The following is a 19,535-nucleotide window of genomic DNA, read 5'->3' on the forward strand; positions in this document are numbered from 1 at the left end:
CATGAAAACAACACTTAACAAGCAACTTGAAGAGGGTTTATCATGAACATCACATGAATATCACATACTAGGGTCAAAGATTGAAAACCTTGAAAATAAACATGAATGACAACTCAATAATAGCATGAACATCAATTTCAAATCACATGAATCATGAAAACTCATAAACATAAAAGCTTTGAAATTTAGTAAAGGGTTCTTGAGCTTCTTGGATTAAAGGGACCCAAGAATCAACATCTACATACCTTGGGGAAACTCTTTTCCTAAAAGCCCTTGGAGAGATTCTTGATTTCTCTTGATCTTTATTAATTTTGCTTGAAGAAGAAATAAGGGTTTTGATTTTGTAAAACCCTAGTTTTGATGTTGAAGATGGGAAATTAGGCTGAGAGCCTTTTATTGGGTATATATAGGGGCTGAAAAAGAATGAGAAAAGACCAAAAATCCCTTGGAATTAAAATCCAAAACTAGAAGAATCCCGAATTTTCATGCTGGCGTGACATGCCATAATCGCGGCAGCTCACTGGAAATTGGATAATTGGGAAACTTCTTGACGACGCGACTCGGTAGAAATCGCGTTGTCACCTTAGTTACGAACTGGAAAGGCACTGCGACGTGTGGAATCGCGTTGGTGTACTGGAAATTGACAATTCTAATATTAAGCCTTGGTGCAATGCACCAATATCGCGGAGGCTCACTGGATTTTGACAATTGCCATTTTGGCTAGCTTTGGGATGCGCTAAAGTGCCAGGTGGCACACTGTCTCACTAAAATGACTCTAACTCTTTGTTTGAGTGTCGGATTTTAGAGAATTTGGTATCAACGAAAAGCTTATTCAATTCTCTACATGACAAAAAGTTGATATTGGGGAAATTCTATATGGTTTAATATACTTCTCACTTGGGAAGACACTTCTCAACCTTTTAGGACTGGATTAACACTTCACTAACACGCTCTAAGACTCAAACTATGAGATAATTTTGTGGGGTCTTACACGACATGAGTCATCAATCGATCACTATGAGTTGAAATGATTCTTATTAACTTATTATTAATATAATAAATAAATTGATTTAGCTAGAACTAGGGATGATTAATAGGGTCAACTACAACTTTAATTGAGTCTTTGCAATTGCGTGATGTTGGTATTGCATTTTTCCCGACTCAATTCATCAATCGATCACTTTGAGTTGAAATTATTCTAATTAAATTATTATTAAGATAATATTTAAATTGATTTAGCTATAACTAGGGATGAGTTGATAGGGTCAACTACAACTTTAATTGAGTCCTTATAATTGCATGGTATTGGTATTGTGTCCCTCATGAATGAAGTCGCCAATCGATCACTCTGATTTGAAATGATTCTTATTAACTTATTATTAAGATAATACCGAAATTAATTTATCTAGAACTAGGGATGAGTTTATAGGTTCAACTACAACTTTAATTGAGTCTTTGCAATTGAATAAAGTTGGTATTGCGTTCCTCCTAACCTGAGCCGTCAATAGATAACTTTGAGTTGAAACGATTCTTATGAATTTATTACTAAGCTAATACCTAAATTAATTTAGCTAGAATTAGGGATGATTTGATAGGGTCAACTACAACTTCAAGTGAGTCTTTATAATTGCATGGTGTTGGTATTGCATTCCTCTCGACCCGAATTGTCAATTGATCACTCTAAGTTGAAACAATTCTTATTAACTTATTATTAAGCTAATAAGCAAATTTATTTATCTAGAACTATGTATAAGTTGATAGGGTCAACTACAACTTCAATTGAGTCTTTGCAATTGCATAATGTTGGCATTGTGTTCCTCCGAACTCGAGTCATCAATCAATCACTCTGAGTTGTAACGATTCTTACTAGCTTATTATTAAGCTAATACCTAAAATTAATCAGTGTTCCACTTAATACACTTAATTATGATGGGACGGTTAAAAATTATATCTTTTATAATTTAAAAAAATAATTAAGAGCAATTCGGATCAAATTAACAATTTCAAAACTTGTCATTCTTTTCAAAAAATACAAATCAACCCATACAAATAATCCATTTATGGGAAAAATGTTTTATCATTTTAAATATGCTCTCGCCCTTTTCTTTCTCTCTCAATAAAAAATATGTGTAAGTGGTATGTGGATTCTGTAAGTTTACTTTTTCTAATATAGCCTTCTAATCTACTCCATGAAGAAGAAGATACACAATAGATGTGTTATCTGTTGCTACAGTTGGGTATTCTGGTGCAACTAGTGGTAGTTCTGTTACAACAGATTACCCATCTGTTGCATAAGTTAAGTTAGCTGGGTAATCTGTGAACAGATTCAGAGAACCTTCTACAACAGATGGACCATCCATTGCATCTTTCCATTATGTTGTTCTAATTTATAATTACTAACCTATTTAAAAATTGTCTTCTTATATCACAGTATGTTGATGAAATTCTCTACCTCATGAGGGGTAGGCAATTAGCATATCCAGATGCTTATTATATTATGATAGGATAATGGACCTTAACTTCTACAATAATTTTAAGAATAGGTATAATGAGCTTAGTAGACTAGCTGACACTCCCTGTAGCTTGGGATTTAATTGGTTAGTTTCTACGTTCGAATAGGATAAAGATATAATTAACTATGTTAGAGGGAAGAGGTCATTTTCACATGACAAAGTTGGACCAAGGCAAACAAAATTCTTACATTCATTAACATAGAAGTCAGACATTTTCTCACTATTAAGATACTACTCGAGAAGGAAAGGATTAAGGTTTATGACTGCAGGTGTTTTTTTACCCACATGCAACCACTATTAGAGTTGTTCCCTAATTTGTTGAGGCAGAGTAAATAGATGGATCATTTTCCATTGGAAATGTTGATGAAGAAAGCATGGGATTTTGAAAGTCAAAACAAGGATATAGACCTTCAAAAAAATAAAACCGGTGCCGTATACGGGTCATAAGTGCTTACATACATCAAATTTTTGCTGACCGACACAGAAATGGCCACTCTTTGCAATAGTGTTATGGGAAAGATGAAAGAGGGCTAGGCTTATGGGGTACTAACTAGATGCTTGGAGCCTGTGTATAAAGAAGAAGATGTACAAATACAAACACCATAACAATTTTTTATTTCAAGCCACTTCACTTTACATGTAGTGGCAATTTTTTATGTTTGGCGAAATTTAAATTTTTTATAATGCAACAGACTGTCTATCTATTGTAACATATAGTCTATTTGTTATAATAGATTAGTTATCTATTGAAATAGGTTGGTCATCTGTTGCATTATGCAGATATTTCTGTCTATCTGTTGCAATAGATATACAATATGTTACAACATATAGTCTATCTGTTACAATTGATAGGTAATGTATTAGAACAAACCAAAATAGTAGGAAAATCTGTTTGATAATTTTCAATAGATGACCTACATGTTGAAACATATGTCTAAATCTGTTGGATAATTTTTAACAGATATGTTGTTTATTGCAACAGATGTATTATCTATTACGATATTTGAATCTAGTATTCCATTTCAATTAATAAGTTCAAAACTAAGGATTAAATTAAGTTCATAGACAACATAAAATAAATTGACGCCTTCAGAAATTACATGAAATAACTCAACACATAAATGAAATGTAAGAAAATTATTATGGGTACAGATGATCTACTCTACAAATAAATCAACAATTTAACCTTTGGTGCCAACAATTCCTAAGGAGAGGTTATTACTTTGACAGACTCAAGCTTTAAAGATCTACTCAACATGGACAAGTTTTTCTTCATCCGGTGCTATAGAATTCAGCTTTGGTCATCGTGGATCTTTAATGTCACTTGCATACGATTTTTATGCTTTCTCTTCTCCGTATTTCCATAAAAGAGCAGCATATCTTTTGCAAAGTAATATGACATCAAGTCCATCATTTGGTACTTGTAATCCATCACTCAAATACTCGGCTTAATCAGCAACAAGAAGACCACAATCCCTGCATTTTAAAAAAAATAGATAATCCATATCTTGTAATTCATGTAACCATTGTGAAATTTATGAAATAAAAAAATCATGATACTTACAGGCTACCAGTGGGATGTTGAGCAATTCCTTCAACATATTCTATATCAAATGGATTACCCATTTTATCTCGGTATGCTTAAATCATCTACCAATCAATATGAACCTTTTGAACCAAAAAGCCACTTATATAAAGGTAAGTAGGCAATATTTTGGCCAGCTTTTGTATCTCAGATGATGGATCAGAACGTCTCTTTCATGACATCAAGTCATAAAATCGTATACACCTCTCTTTTAAAATGATGGGAGCCAACACCCAATGGAATTCATCACCATAATTGATTGGGATGTACACTTCATCAATCAAATGCCAAGGTAAGCCAGCTGGAATGCTAAAACCTTTGATGATGTTGATTAATCATTCTTCATTTTGGGAAACTTTCGGTTGTTGTTGATAATACTTATCATAGGCTTTATTGATGTAAACTTTTTACAAATAATTTCCTATCGTGTATCTTTATTGTTCTTGTATTTGCAACTTGGTCTTCTTTCAAAGGTAGTAAAAATGATATCGATATGTTGTACATATTATCAAATATTTCAGATTATGTGAAAATAAAATTAATACAAAAATATAATTAAATAAAGTATTAATTAATCATAATATGTATGGCATTTAAACCTTATCATTCCAGGAAGTTTGGGGTTATGACATCAAATAGAACCAATCCTTCATTTTGAGATGTGCAACAACAAAGTCTAACATATTAAAATCAAGACTTAATTCGTTCACTTTAGAGTGTTTGTCATTTTATTTTCTACATGATTTATATGTGTTAATATCATGTTTGTACAACAAGAATTGTATAAATCAATATCTTTAAAAATAATTTATGTACCTGCCTGCATGATGCTTTAACAACCCATTGGCAATCAATTCTGAATAGTCATTGATCAACTTTGTTAGTTTTTTGGAGCCTCGTCCGAGATGTTAAACCTTTAAAACGGGTAATTCTTCTGTTCTCCCGAACTGAAAGGCTCTACTTTTGTTTCTTCTTTGGAAGCAGTTGATGGATTATCAACTATGATATTATGTTGTTCAGTAATAGCTTCTACTGTGACATCCACTTGGAAAGCTAAAATTATCAATCTTAATCATAGATATAAAATAGATTATCTATCTATTGCACTAGATGGATCATCTATTGGGATAAATTCGAACAGGTAAAACAGAGTTGTACGATAATTTCGAATAGATGACCCATTTGTTTCAACATATGAATCATCTGTTAGTATAAATTAAAATAGTATGAAGACCTATTTGATTTGTTGAAATAGACGGATATATGTTGCAACAGATAACACATCTGATACAATAGGTAAGACAACTGTTGCAATAGATAACGCATCTGATGCAATAGTTTAGACATTAATTGCAATAAATGTATATATCTGTTTGATAATTTTTAGCAGATGTATCATCTGTTAAAACAGATATATGTCTGTTTGTTTATTGGAACATATGATATACATTCACCTTCTTCAGCTCATGCTACTCTCCACTGGCCCTTGTACATTGATCAAAGGTGCAAGATAAAGACAGAAAAGTTACAATTTTGCTTTTTTCGATGCTTGATAATGTCTTGGAAATTTATTTCCTTCTTTTACTAGCCACCTTGATCTCTAGTGAAGTGTATGAATGTGAAATCCTCTTTGATAGAATAACATCTCTCTTATATGTCATTTCTTTTACAGGAGTAGTTAATGCATTAATAGCATTAATCACTAAATCATGTTTCGCCTTGCAGTCTTGATATTTGCATGCAAAACATTCGCTAGTAGTGGAAAAATTATATAACCAGTATGACTATAATCATAATGGTTTGTTGTTTCAAAAACTGTAAGAGGAGCATCATTAGCCCCAACAGTAGCACCACTACAACTACCACTACCACTACTATCATCAACAATAATAAGCCCACCCTCCAAAATTATTTTTTCTTATGATGGTTATTGCTCCAAACAATTCCTTTTTTATTCTATCAATGACCTTAGGGTCCGATAAAATTTGCTTAAACTGTAAAGTAATAAAAAATGTAATCTTCAATGCTCGATTGGTCAGAATAAGCCATAGATGGAAAATCTAAAATAAATCAGTACATATATTAGAATGATAATGAAATCATTCAAAAAGTCATTAATTAAGAAAAATTTATTTAGAATTAGACTTAGTGCTTCTTTCAGAGGGTTGAAAAGATCAAGAAATTTTGTATTTTTATCATTTTTGGCCGACAACCATCTCAGGATTCTAGGATATAAAACTTCTTCCTTGTAGTTCACTTATTGTCTCAAATAATGAATGACTTCAAATGCCCAAGCCTATAAAATAATGCCAATAAATTAAAACCATTATTGAATAAAAAAGAAGAATCATATTATAATAAAAGAAATATTTACCATGAAAGCCCATTAAAAACACATAAGTTGACTATCTTTGGCGTTAACGAAGTCAAAAAATATTTAACAGTCATTTTGAAGCTTTCATATCCCAAGGATAGTTGTTAAATGCCTCAAGATCCTCGAAGAGCTTTATTAAACCAAGTGGTATGTTGTTGTTAACGTCTCTCGCCCAAAGAATACTATGTACAAACCAAACCAAGCAGAATGATTGTTTGTGCTTCTTTGAAAGTCTTTTACCTTTCAACGCTTATATCAAATTTATGTTTTTGAATCTTGGACTAACAAGAGACACTAGGTCATCACGATCACTCGACTTGCCTTTGCCTTTTTTGGGTGTGCGGAGTGCTTTTTTGGATTAGAATAGGTATAACTTGAGAATGAGGATAATATTTTAATTCAGTAACAATGACAAACTCCCTCTAACCAAAACAAATAGGCATGCCACAGTAATTTATCCATGCCTCATCCATCTTATCTTTGTTTTCATGCATAAACCTACACTTTAGAAGATCATATACTATTTTTATCTGAAAATGAGCATTGCTTTCCTCCGGCAAATCAAGATATTGTTCAAAGCAGCTGTCCCTAAAATAAGCATCCAATTTTAATTCTCAAAGTATTTTTCTGAAGGTGTCGAAAGATATTCCCATGACTGACTTAAAAACAAAATCACCAATTAAATCTGTGGTGCCATCCCACTGTATTCTCACAAGATAACTATCAATGCTAAAGGTTTTGACCAACTCTTCGGTGGAAGGAATATTAGCATTTGGATCATCTCTTTTGAAACATTCTTCCCCCCCATGTTCATTATCTTCTGCTCCTAATTGAGATAAGGCTTGTAAAGTAAGCTCATAAAGTGGTGGATGTAGCCTAGCTGCTTTACTTATTCCTTTACTTAGACTTGATTTGGTTTCTCTTTTTTTGGGAGCGACATTATCTAAAATTAACAAGAACATAAAATAGATTATAATTGAAGAATGCATCGTTAAAAAGGGATAACAGTAAATCTAACATGCACAACAGTAAAATAATAGTTCCAATAGACCACGCATCTGTTGCACCAGGTAGGTTATCTGTTATAGCATATAATCATCCTGTTGTAATAGATGATCACTCATCTATTGAAATAGATCAATCATCTATTGCACTGGGTATGTTATCTGTTGCAATATATAACCAACCTATTGAAATAGATCAATCATCTATTGCACTGGGTATGTTATCTGTTGCAATATATAACCAACCTATTATAATGGATGAGTAATTCGTTGGAAATAATAAAGAAGGTCACTCATCTATTGCACCGGGTAGGTTATCTATTGCAACACATAACCAACCTGTTGCAATGGATGAGTAATCCATTGAAAATAATAAAAATAAATCACTCATTTGTTGAAATAGATTACTCATGCCGAATGAGTTATCTATTAGAACTGTTATTAATTGTTAGTACTAGTTAGATTTATTTCAAACAAAAGAGTCGTATGTCGCAACAGATAACAGATGAATGATCTGTTGATTGTTTATCTGTAGCATCAGATTTTCATTATTGCAACAGATTTTTATCTGTTGTACAAGATGGTTCATCTATTACATTAGATGAAAATCTGTTGCATCAGATAGTTCATCTGTTGTATCGGATAGTCCATCTGTCGCATCAGATAGTTCATCTATTGCAGAAAAAATAGTACCGGGGTTTTGTTCGATAGAACCACAACACTATCAGCGTTTAATACCAAATACACCATTTTAATCAAGAAAAACAACAAATCAACTCAGCAACACCAATACAACACACACATTAAGAACATCAACGATGATAAAAAATCACCAATATTATTGTTTTGCATTTGTACAAACACAAAAAACAAAAATTAAACTTCAAAAAACTCAACTGACACCAACAAATTAAATCAACAGTTCGACAACAAGAACTACAAAAAATTATATTTCACACCAAAAAGAGAAAAGAAGAAATGCCCGAAATTAGGATTTTCTTTAGTCCACATTTCAAATTTAAGCAAGAAATATTGAAATTGTTAATCAATACTAAAAGAGAAGTTGACTCAAGTTTATTTTTTTCTTCATAACTAAAAAGACATAATTTTTTTACCTGTGAAAGAAGAAATAGGACGATGAAGAACTCAAAATTGTTATCGCCGGAGAACACCGCTGTCACGTCGATTGATGGTTGAAAGTCAAAAAGGAACTTGCCCAACTATTTATCGCCGGAGGTTGAAGTCGTCGGAGATTGAAGGAAGAAATTTTGCAAAACTGTTGGTTGGGAGATGTTGAGAGAAACTATCGAGAGAGAGGAGAGAGACAGTTGATTTGGAGAGGAGAGGGATATGAGTTGATTTGTATTTTTGAAAAAATTAGAAAGTTTTGAAAATATTAATCAAGTCCACAATAAACTTAATTAAGTTTCCTAATTATGTTTGACTCTTTAAGTAGGTCAATGACACCAATCCTTCATTCAAGACTTAAATGACACATTTCCTTCAATTTTCTCATGTATATTGTTGCTGCCTTACTTTATAGCTCTTGAAATTTTTATTTCTATTATTTTACATAGCCACTTAATTTAATTAATGTTTATGCAAAATAAAAAGTTACCTTATTAATATATTTATTTGATAAAATAGGCATAATGGAGAAATGAATTTTGCTACATTTATTATGAATATATAGTCGTAATATTTTTTCTTGAACCTTATTACTATATTTATTTTATAAAATAGGTATAATGGAGAAACAAATTTTTCTACATTTACTACGGGGATAATACTCACGAAAACACCTGAAGTTTAATCAAATTTCCAGTGGAGCATATTGAACTTTGCGGGGGTCCTATTACCGCCCTATACTTTTTAAATTGGAATTAATTCCCCCTCGAACTTTTTTAAAGTGGAAGTAATCCCCCCTCAAAACGTATACCCAGTTTTTTCATTGGAAAGTGTGGTGTACGCGCCGTTTCTTCTCCACTTTATCACTTTTCAATAATTTTTCACAATTACAACCATATTAAATATCCAAATGATTCCATTGAGTTTATGAAGAAAGTTTTTTCAAATAATTGAATGGAATTTTCCATTAATTTTCCATTGAAACTCGGAAGATTCAATTAGCGAGTTTCATTAATGAAAGATTCAATGAAACTCGCTAATTAATGGAACTCAAGAGATTTGAAAATTTTAATTTCATGATTCAATTTCCATTAATGAAACTCGGAAGATTTGAAAAATTCATTAATGGAACTCGGAAGATTCAAAAAATTTAATTTCATGTATGAAGCTATTCAATCTTCCGTTAATGGAACTCGGAAGATTCAAAAAATTTATTAATGGAACTCAGAAGATTCAAAAATTTAATTTCATGTATGAGCTATTCAATCTTCCGTTAATGAACTCGAAAGATTCAATTTTCATTAATGAAACTCGGAATTAAATTAGCGAGTTTTCGAGTTTTAACCTTTCGAATCATCCATTGAGTTTCAATTAGCGAGTTCCATTAAATTATAACCATTGAGTTCCATTAAATTTCAATTCAACAATGGAGCAACCATTGTTGAAGAAAAGAAAGAAAAATGAAAAAATAAATAAAAATATAAAACTTTAAATAATTATAAAATTAAGGGGCAGTTTGAAAAAAAAGAGTTTAAAATGTTTTTAACACTGTTCACGTGCTCAGTGTACGTGAATCACACGCAGTGTGCCAAGTGGCGGATATATGCCATTAAAATACGAAAAAAAGTCTGGGGGGTAATAGGACCCCCACAAAGTTCAGTATGCTCAACTATTATCCGGTCAAACTTTAGGTATTTTCGTGGGTATTATCCTTGTATTATGAATATATAGTCGTAATATTTTTGCTTGAAAATAAAACTTCTTATTGAGGAGATAGAAGAACGTCCAATTCATACCTCCCTTAGAAAGCATTAAGAGCTTCATATTTTATTTTTCTAGTAGGGTCAAAGTCTCGAATGGGAATATGCCATTAATATATATACTTCATAATCATAAAATATTATAAAACATAGTTCTACTAATTATGAATATATAGTCGTAATATTTTTGCATGAAAATAAAACTTCTTATTGAGGAGAAAGAAGAACGTCCAATTCATAGCTCCCTTAGAAAGCATTCAGAACTCCATATTTTATATGTCCCTTAGGGCCATTAATTGTTTTGTCAAAGTTGATAATCGTTAAAGATGATGACTCACTGATAGGTACTGTTTAAGCCATTTTCACATTTAATCTTTCTTTTTCTTTATATGAATATCATGGTTGATGATGCATGCAATGATGCACTTTTTTGTAGACTTGTAATTTATCTTACAAAAACTACTACTTTAATTTAATAATAACTGCCTCTCTCTTTTCACACAATTATATTTACATATATATGAAGTTTTATAATAATGTCCAAATTCAAAGTAAAGTGAAAAAAGAGAGGAGAGGGGAGGGAGAAAATCAATTGCAAGGATTCTTGAACATCATAAATCATCTTTGACTTGATAACAAGATTCTCTTTGGGTTGAAGCTTATAATATTGATGTTTTTATTACTGAAAAACTTGTTACAGTGCTATCATGTTTACTAAAAGAAACCAAGAAAGAGATTCACACTTCCAACAATAAATGAAACTTTTAGAAAGTACTCCTTCTTTGGAACAATTTTCAGAGAGGAAGATCTTTATCCAAGACCTATTATGTTAAATTATCGAGAAGTAATTTTAGATGCAGATGTTTAATTTAACTGAATCCATGAATGCCGTAGTGATTCTCCGTCTTGCAGTTACTGATCTTTCAAATTAATCCATGAACCACTCTTTCGTTCTAACAGCACGATTATCAGAATTTTCTTCTGATTTGAGGACCATATATAACCTTATATTTATAATACCACGACCTTTTATATTGCTAGTTTAGCCCATCATTGTACTAGAAATTATGATCGGGAGGCGGGAGAGGGGGGGGGAGATACAACCTAAATGCACGTATGAATGTTAACATCTAATTTTTGTCCTCCATGACTAAGTTTAATTTTGAATTTCTTCGATCTTATATAAAATTACAACATTTATTTTATCCGGATAAAACCTTTTTAAAATATTTATCTAGATAATTTCGTTATTTTAAGTAGCAATTAGATATTTTCATATTCTTATATACGAGATCATATAATATTTGATACTTAAATAATATATTTTACTAAAAGTCGGATTTCAATTGAGAACTGTCTTGTAAAATGTAATTCAAAAAGGGTAAAACTTTTTTTTGATTTTATTAAGTCAAAGAGCTCAGAATTATATCAATTGTTAATTTGTTTCGAATATTTCAAATTCAATTTAATTAATTCATCAAAATTTATCGTAATTGAGATTAATTTTACCACAATTATAAGGCAATTAACCAATGAATTTTTAAATCGACTAAAATTTAAATGCAATCGACTAAAATCCTAATTCATGGGCTATTCAATAAATAACCTGAACCCAGTCTACCCTTACTAGCACCCCTAAAATTTAATCGACCTAGGCCTAACCAAACAATCCTATCCTCCCCTTTCTCCTCTAATTTGACCGAAATCAGCCCACCCACTTAAAACCTTCTTCTCTAACAAATAACAACAACCCAAACAATAAGATTAGCCATGAAAACTCACTCCAACCTAATCCTCTTTCCTCTAAACCAGACCAGACCTGGTTCAACCCTTTCTTTTTTCTTCAACAGTAAACAACGTGTAGTAAAAATTTTGAGAATGTTGGTAAAGGTTAACCCTTTATTTCTCCATTTTTCCTCCATTTCAACAAATGATTAATCTGTTTGAAAAAACACAAATCAGCCCCTTCCACAAACCCAACAGATAACCAATATATTTCAACTCTTGCTATTGCTACTGGATTCAAAATTATTCCTTACGTTCAATTACCCGTCCCAAATTTCCTAATTCGATTTCTGATTTTACTTGTCTTTTTCATTAATCAAGAAAAGATTTAAAAAACCTATGTTTTACCCTTTGCATAAATCACTTTTTCTTTAAATTAAAATGGAAACATCATTTAATAGGGGGACTATACGCCGACCGAAATTAAAAGGTTTCTTCTCTTATGAAATTTTGATTGAATAGAAACAATGGTTATTTCAAACGCGTCTACTATCCCACCAATTGATCAGTGGGTTATGGTAAACTAGACATGTTATTAATTATTTTTCTTAATCAATGTGGAATCTCAATTTGGGACGGGTAATTTGAGACTAAGGAAGTACGAATTAAAATGTTAGAGCCAAGAAACAAACTAGTCATCTGTTGAAACAGACTATTTATCTGTTGCATCAGACTTCTTATCTGTTGCAACATGAGTAATCTATTTTGAACAACACATCAGCTCCTGCCACAAACCCAACAGAAAAATCTTGCTATTGCTACTGGATTCTAAATTATTCCATTTTACATCAAATCGTCAATATGTTTGTTGCGAAGATAATAGACAGAATGAAAATTAAATATGAATTAAAACGTCAAAGATCAAACATAATTTTTTTATTAAACAAAAACAAATAAAAATACATATAATAGACTAAAAGAAAAATAATCATCTAATTATTATTATTATTATTATCATCATCATCATCATTGCCAGTCATCCAATCTTCAACCGAAAGTAGCAAGGCTCTCCTCATCTTGTGTATCTCGCAGAGCATTATTGCTCTAACTTCTCCCAGTTCCCATTGTAGGTCACGAACTATTTCCAAAATTCATTCACGGCGTCTTGCAGAAAAGCAACGTCCCACACTGGGTCAGCCATAATCTTCTAAAGTGTAATATGAAAGATGAGATGCAATAAATAAATAAAATGTAGTTGAATGAACGATTGAGTAAGGAGGGACATATTTATAGAGGATTGAATTTGAATGAGAGGAAAAAAGGTGTGACTATTCACCTCCATTCATTAATTACATTTTTGATTAAATTAAGAAAATAAATATTTTGATATAAGTCATGACTTTTTAGATTATTATTATTAATTTGTTCTTTTTTCAGATTATTATTATTAATTTGTTCTTTCGAAGAATCATTTTTATTGAGTTGTGGCAACAGATTCTATATCTGTTGCATCAGATAACACATCTGTGACAACAGATATATTATCTGCTGCAACAAATATAAAATATGTTACATCAGATAACCTATCTGTTGCAACATATAATCTAACTGTTCACCTTCATTTATTAATTACATTTTTGATTAATGTGAAAAGTAATGACTTAATTAAATTAAGAAATATTGTGATAACTCATGACTTTTTAGATTATTATTATTAGTTAGTTCTTTCCAAGAACCATTTTTATTGAGTTGTGATGATAGATTCGATATCGGTTGCATCAGATAAATCATCTGTGACAACAGATATATCATCTGTTGCAACAATAGTAAGCCTGTGCATCAGATAATATATTTGTTGCAACATATAATCTACTTTTTTTTAAAAAAAAAACTATCATCATATCATTAATCCAAATGTGCTTACTTTTAAATTTTATAAATAAAAAAAACACCTTTTCAAATTCCTTAATAAAATAATAACCATTTTATTATATAATAAATAATTTTAAAAAATAAATTCAAAAACAAAAATGGTGAAAAGTCACGATCAGTTATTAAAATTAAGTAACCGTTCTTTCACGGTTATAAATTGTGTTTATTATTTATTTACGAAATATTTTTCATATTGAATGATTGAAAAGTCATGTCTTTTCACCCTCTCAATAACAACAATAAACTTTTTTATTAGTAACCGCCAGGTGTAACATATGATCGATCTGTCATAGCAGATTAACCTCTATTGACACAAATTGCTTAATCCCTATCACCAACCGTCGACATGTTGAGAACAAGGAATAAACAGAATGATTATTAAATACTAAATAAGAATTAAAAATTCAAAGTCGACAACAAAACGAAATGAAAAGTTCATAGATTTTTGAATCTGTTGGGTAGATCCGATATACAAAAGGAGAAAAATACATGTGCTAAAATAAAAAATATTACCTAATTATTATTACTACTATTATTATTATTGTTAATCGGACATTTTTCATCCGGCAGCCTTGCTCCGAAGTCAGCCAAATCTCTCTGGAGTTCATCAAACTACCTTTGAAATTCACGCAAGGATTCAATATGAATATTCTCACACGAATCTGGATCATCCATATTTGTAAGGATGGACCTATTTATAAATTATTGTATCTCAAAAAGAAAAGAAAATTGCTTTAAAATAAATCTAACAGATGGGTAATCTGTTGCAAAAATATATTCTTTCTGTTAGATAACTTATAACATACTAGAAATCTTTTACAACAGATGTATATATCTGTTTGATTTCTGCAACAGGTTGTTCAACTATCATAAAAGATGTCTCTAATTGTTTGACAATATAAACAGATGTGTCATCATTACAACTAGCTAGTCATCTATTTATTCAATTTACATCATAGATGGGCTAGGAAGAATAAGGTGTGTGCAGATGGATCCACTGTCATATGTGTGGGAGTTAAGTATGTATTACTGATAAAGTCACCAGTACAACACACACAAAGTACAATGTTTTTGTGAATATAGTTTTTAACCGATTAGGCACTGATTATTCAAACAAGATCCTGCATTGTACCATTAAGTTTGATGGGTTCGAAATTGATAAGGATGAGGACCTCATGAAGTTGGTACAGATACCCTGTTATGAATTACTGACAGTTGTTGCTCGTGTTTATGCATGTCAAGTTTTGAGAAAGGATCAATATTTGTCGTCACTGCAGAGAACCAATAGCGATTGGACTTAACTTTATGTGTGCATTGGACCTTTAGAGGGCCCTTGAAGCCTCGCACTACATCAAATAAGAATGGAAATTCCCCTGGCCAAAATTTATATGGTTGGGTTCCTCGCTCGGGGTGATGATTATATGTTAGAAGGTGCAGTAGGAGAATGCCTTCGTAGGAAAATGGGTGGTTAATGGAAGACTATATCATCTGAGAGCTAATTAAAGAAAAGACATAGGGTAGAAAGTAACTTCTAACGAATCTGGCTGATGGAATTATCTTAACAGATGGAAAATCTGAATCAAGTGCAAATATGAAAGTGTATTCGGTGATGTAATTTCATCTGTTGTCTCTCTGAAAGAAAAATAATGCAGATGGATACTTTACTAGGGAGCTGCGTGGTCGGGATTATCACTTAGGTAGAAAATAGGAGAAGACCAATAGAGAAGCCTCACGGGCATCGAGGGAAATGATGTTCAGCAAGTCTAGAAAACTTACACCAACAATAACTGCAGTTAAAATAAGGAAACTAAGCGAAGGCAGAAATTTCCAAATTTTAAAATTCATCCCATGCCTTCTTATTTGTGTTTCCGATCAGGTCCACTTTCGTTGACCTGATCAAAACTACAAACAAGATTGAAAGAAAAATAGAGTATCATTACTTCCTTAGAAATATGAATTAATTGATTGAGTTTTCTTGACTTAGCATACTTTCAACATTCCTTGGAGAATATCAGATGTTTGCTGTAGTATGTGAATCCTGATGATTTTCAAGCTTGCCTCCAGCTTGCTGATTCTGTATTCAAGCTTGTTATTGCCGTCTTTGAAGTTGGTAAGGATTTCCTCATCTCTTGTGAGCTCGATCAGGAACACTACCTTCAAAGTTGTGGCATTTTAGAAGCCCTTCAGAACACTTTCTTCAGAATCCTTAAAGGATACATGGAGGGTCGTTGTGTTTGTTTTAGGTCAAAATGTGTTGATGCATATTGAAGATGTGGTCCCAATATTTGAACAACACATTTTTATCGAGTGTTGATCCATGCATCTTGCACAACTAATTTGATAAACTAGTAAGCATGATGTTACGTAGCGTGTGATCTAAACCAGCTCTACCAAGCCTATCAAACGTTACGTAACTCCGAGCTCATTACCTTATCAAAAAAAATATGCTCTAGTTAGTGCACAAATCAAACAATCTTAATATGTCTGATCACTCTTCTCCAATGTAGATGACAAGATATCTGCTATGCAAAAGTCTACACTGTCGCCAGACATGCTTTCCTGGAAGCAATTCTTCAGAAGACATTAACAGATATCTTTAGAAGAATTGCTCCCAGGGAAGCATGTCTGGCGACGGTGTAGACTTTTGCATAGTAGATATCTTGTCATCTATATTGGATAAGAGCGATCAGCAGAAAGGCTGAGAGATTGAACTTGTTAGATTTGTGCACTAACTCGGCCATATTTTTTTGATAGGGTAATTAACTTGGAGTTCCATAACGTTTGATAGGCTTGGTAGAGCCGGTTTAGATCACATGCTACGTAACTCCATGTTTACTAATTTATCAAATTGGTTGAGCAAGATGCATGGAGCAACGCTCGATAAATGTGTGTTGTTCAACTGTTGGAACCACTTCCTCAACGTGCATCAATACATTTTGACCTAAAACAAACACAACGACCCTCCATGTATCCTTTAAGGCTTCTAAAGAAAGTAATCTAAAGGGCTTCTAGAATGCCACAATTTTGAAGGTAGTGTTCCTGATCGAGCTTAGAAGAGATGAGGAACTCCTTACCAACTTTGAAGATGGTAATGACCAGCTTGAATACAAAATCAGCAAGCTGGAGACAAGCTTGAAAATTATCGGAATTCACATACTACAACAAGCATCTGATCTTCTCCAAGGAATATTGAAAGTATGCTAAGGCAAGAAAACACAATCAATTATAACCATATTTCTAAGGAAGCAATGATACTTAATTTGTCTTTCAATCTTGTTTGTGGTTTCGATCAGGTGAACGACAGTGGACCTGGTCAAAAACACAAACAAGAATGCATGGGATAAAATTTAAAATTCAGAAATTACCGCCTTCATTTCAACCCTCAATGCTCGTGAGGCTGCTTTGTTGGTCTTCTTCCATTTTCTATCTAGGTGATAATCCCCAACACGTATCTCCCTAGCAATGTATCTATCTACATTATTTTTCTTTCAGATAGACAACAGACAAAATTACATTACTGAATACACTTTCAGATTTGCACTTGATTCATATTTCACATAAGAAAATTCTATCGTCCAGATTCGCTAGAAGTTACCTTATGTCTCTTCTTCAATTAGCTCTCATATGATATAGTCTTCCATCAACCACCTCGTTTCCCTCAAAGGCATTCTCCTATGGCACCTTCTGGCATATAATCATCACCCCGAGCGAGAAACCCAACCATATAAATTTAGGCTAGGGTAATAACTATATTGGTTTTCCATTCTTGTTAGATGCAGTGCTAAGCTTTGAAGGCCCTCTAAGGGTCCAATGCACCCTAAAGTTCGTCCAATCACTATTGAATCTCTTTACAATGACACCAAAACTAGATCCCTTCACAATGCTTGACAAATAAACATGAGCAACAACTGATATTAAATCTTAATAGGGTATCGAACCATATTCATGCTCCCTCAGCCTTATCAGTTCGGACCTACCAAACTTAATTGTAAAATTACAGACATCTTGTTCGAGCGATCTATGACTAATCTGTAAAAATAACATTCACAAAATCACTGCACTCTATGTGTGTTTCCATGATAACATTATCAGTAATACATACCCCTCACATATTAAGTGGTTCCATCTACAAGCAGCTTATTCCTCTGAACCCATCTTTACTGTAGCCTCTTATGATGGTCCGAAAAAAGTTGATCAGCTGTCAGTTCCTTATATCTACAAAGAAGAGGAAAAAAATTGATGTTACAAAAAAACATTATCCATCTGTTGCATCAGATGTGGAGTCTATTGCCACAGATGTGGAGTCTAATGGAATACATCAAACCAGCCTTTCTGGTGGTTTGATTTGTTCCAACAGTTTCTCCATCTATTGCAACATCAATAATAATATAAACATCAACAATAAAAAATAACAACATTTGTTCCAACAACATCATCAACAATAAAGAAGCAACATCCTTTGTTCCAGAACCATCAACAACACCACACCACAAGTTCCAACAATGCCAACCCCACCAACAATATCAATAACCGCATCAACAATAAAGAAACAAACAAAATACATACAAAAAAATGATACTGCCAACAAGCCTTTTAAACTTCTCCCAACAGATGACTTTTTTCGCATATTTTAATAAAAATTCTCGGTTTGTTTATTCAACACTTAAAAGTTCTTTCAAATTTTTTTAATAAATATGATATGGGTAAATAGGAATTAAATAAAAAAATAGATGTAAATAACTTGAAAAGAAGAAGACGAGAATGAAAGAGCAATAATGAACCATACCTTAATATCAAAAAGGGGATCAAAACAACAATTTCAATCGAGAAAAGATATGGATCGATTTAGATCCAAAAGGATCTTTATAAGAAGAGAAGAGAAAAGAGAGAAAAAAGGTTGTGACCCTAAAGAGGAGAGAAAGAAAAAGATGAGAGTTGAATAAAATAAACTGCAGCTGAAGGAAGAGATGAGATAATTTCTATAGATGTATTGTGTACATAGACGTGGGTGTTTTCAATATTTAATAATTAATAATCATTAATAATTTGAGGGGCACGAGGAAGACTAAGAATAGTGACATTAAAAAGACAAGATAAGACTGCTCAATGAACTCACTTTTGAGATATCCAAGAAATATTTTTTACCGCCTTTAGTAGTAAGTTCTACTACTTGATATTATCTACTCAAACTAGAAGTTTGCTTTAAAATTAAAAGAGAAAAAAATATTTTCAAACAGATAGGTCATCTGTTACAATATATATAAATATCTGTTTAGAAATTTGAATAGCTCAGTTATCTGTTACAACAGATATTAATATCTGTTTAAAAATTTCAACAGCTCAGTCATCTGTGACAACAGATGAAAATGTCTATTTGATAATTAATTAAATCAGATATGTCATCTGTTACAACAGATATAAATATCTGTTTGAAAATTTCCAACAGCTCAGTCATCTATCACAACAGATACAAATGTCTATTTGATAATCAAATCAGATATGTCATCTGTTGCA

This window comes from Capsicum annuum, chromosome 10 (genome assembly GCF_002878395.1).
Source record: "Capsicum annuum cultivar UCD-10X-F1 chromosome 10, UCD10Xv1.1, whole genome shotgun sequence".
Classification (NCBI taxonomy): domain Eukaryota; kingdom Viridiplantae; phylum Streptophyta; class Magnoliopsida; order Solanales; family Solanaceae; genus Capsicum; species Capsicum annuum.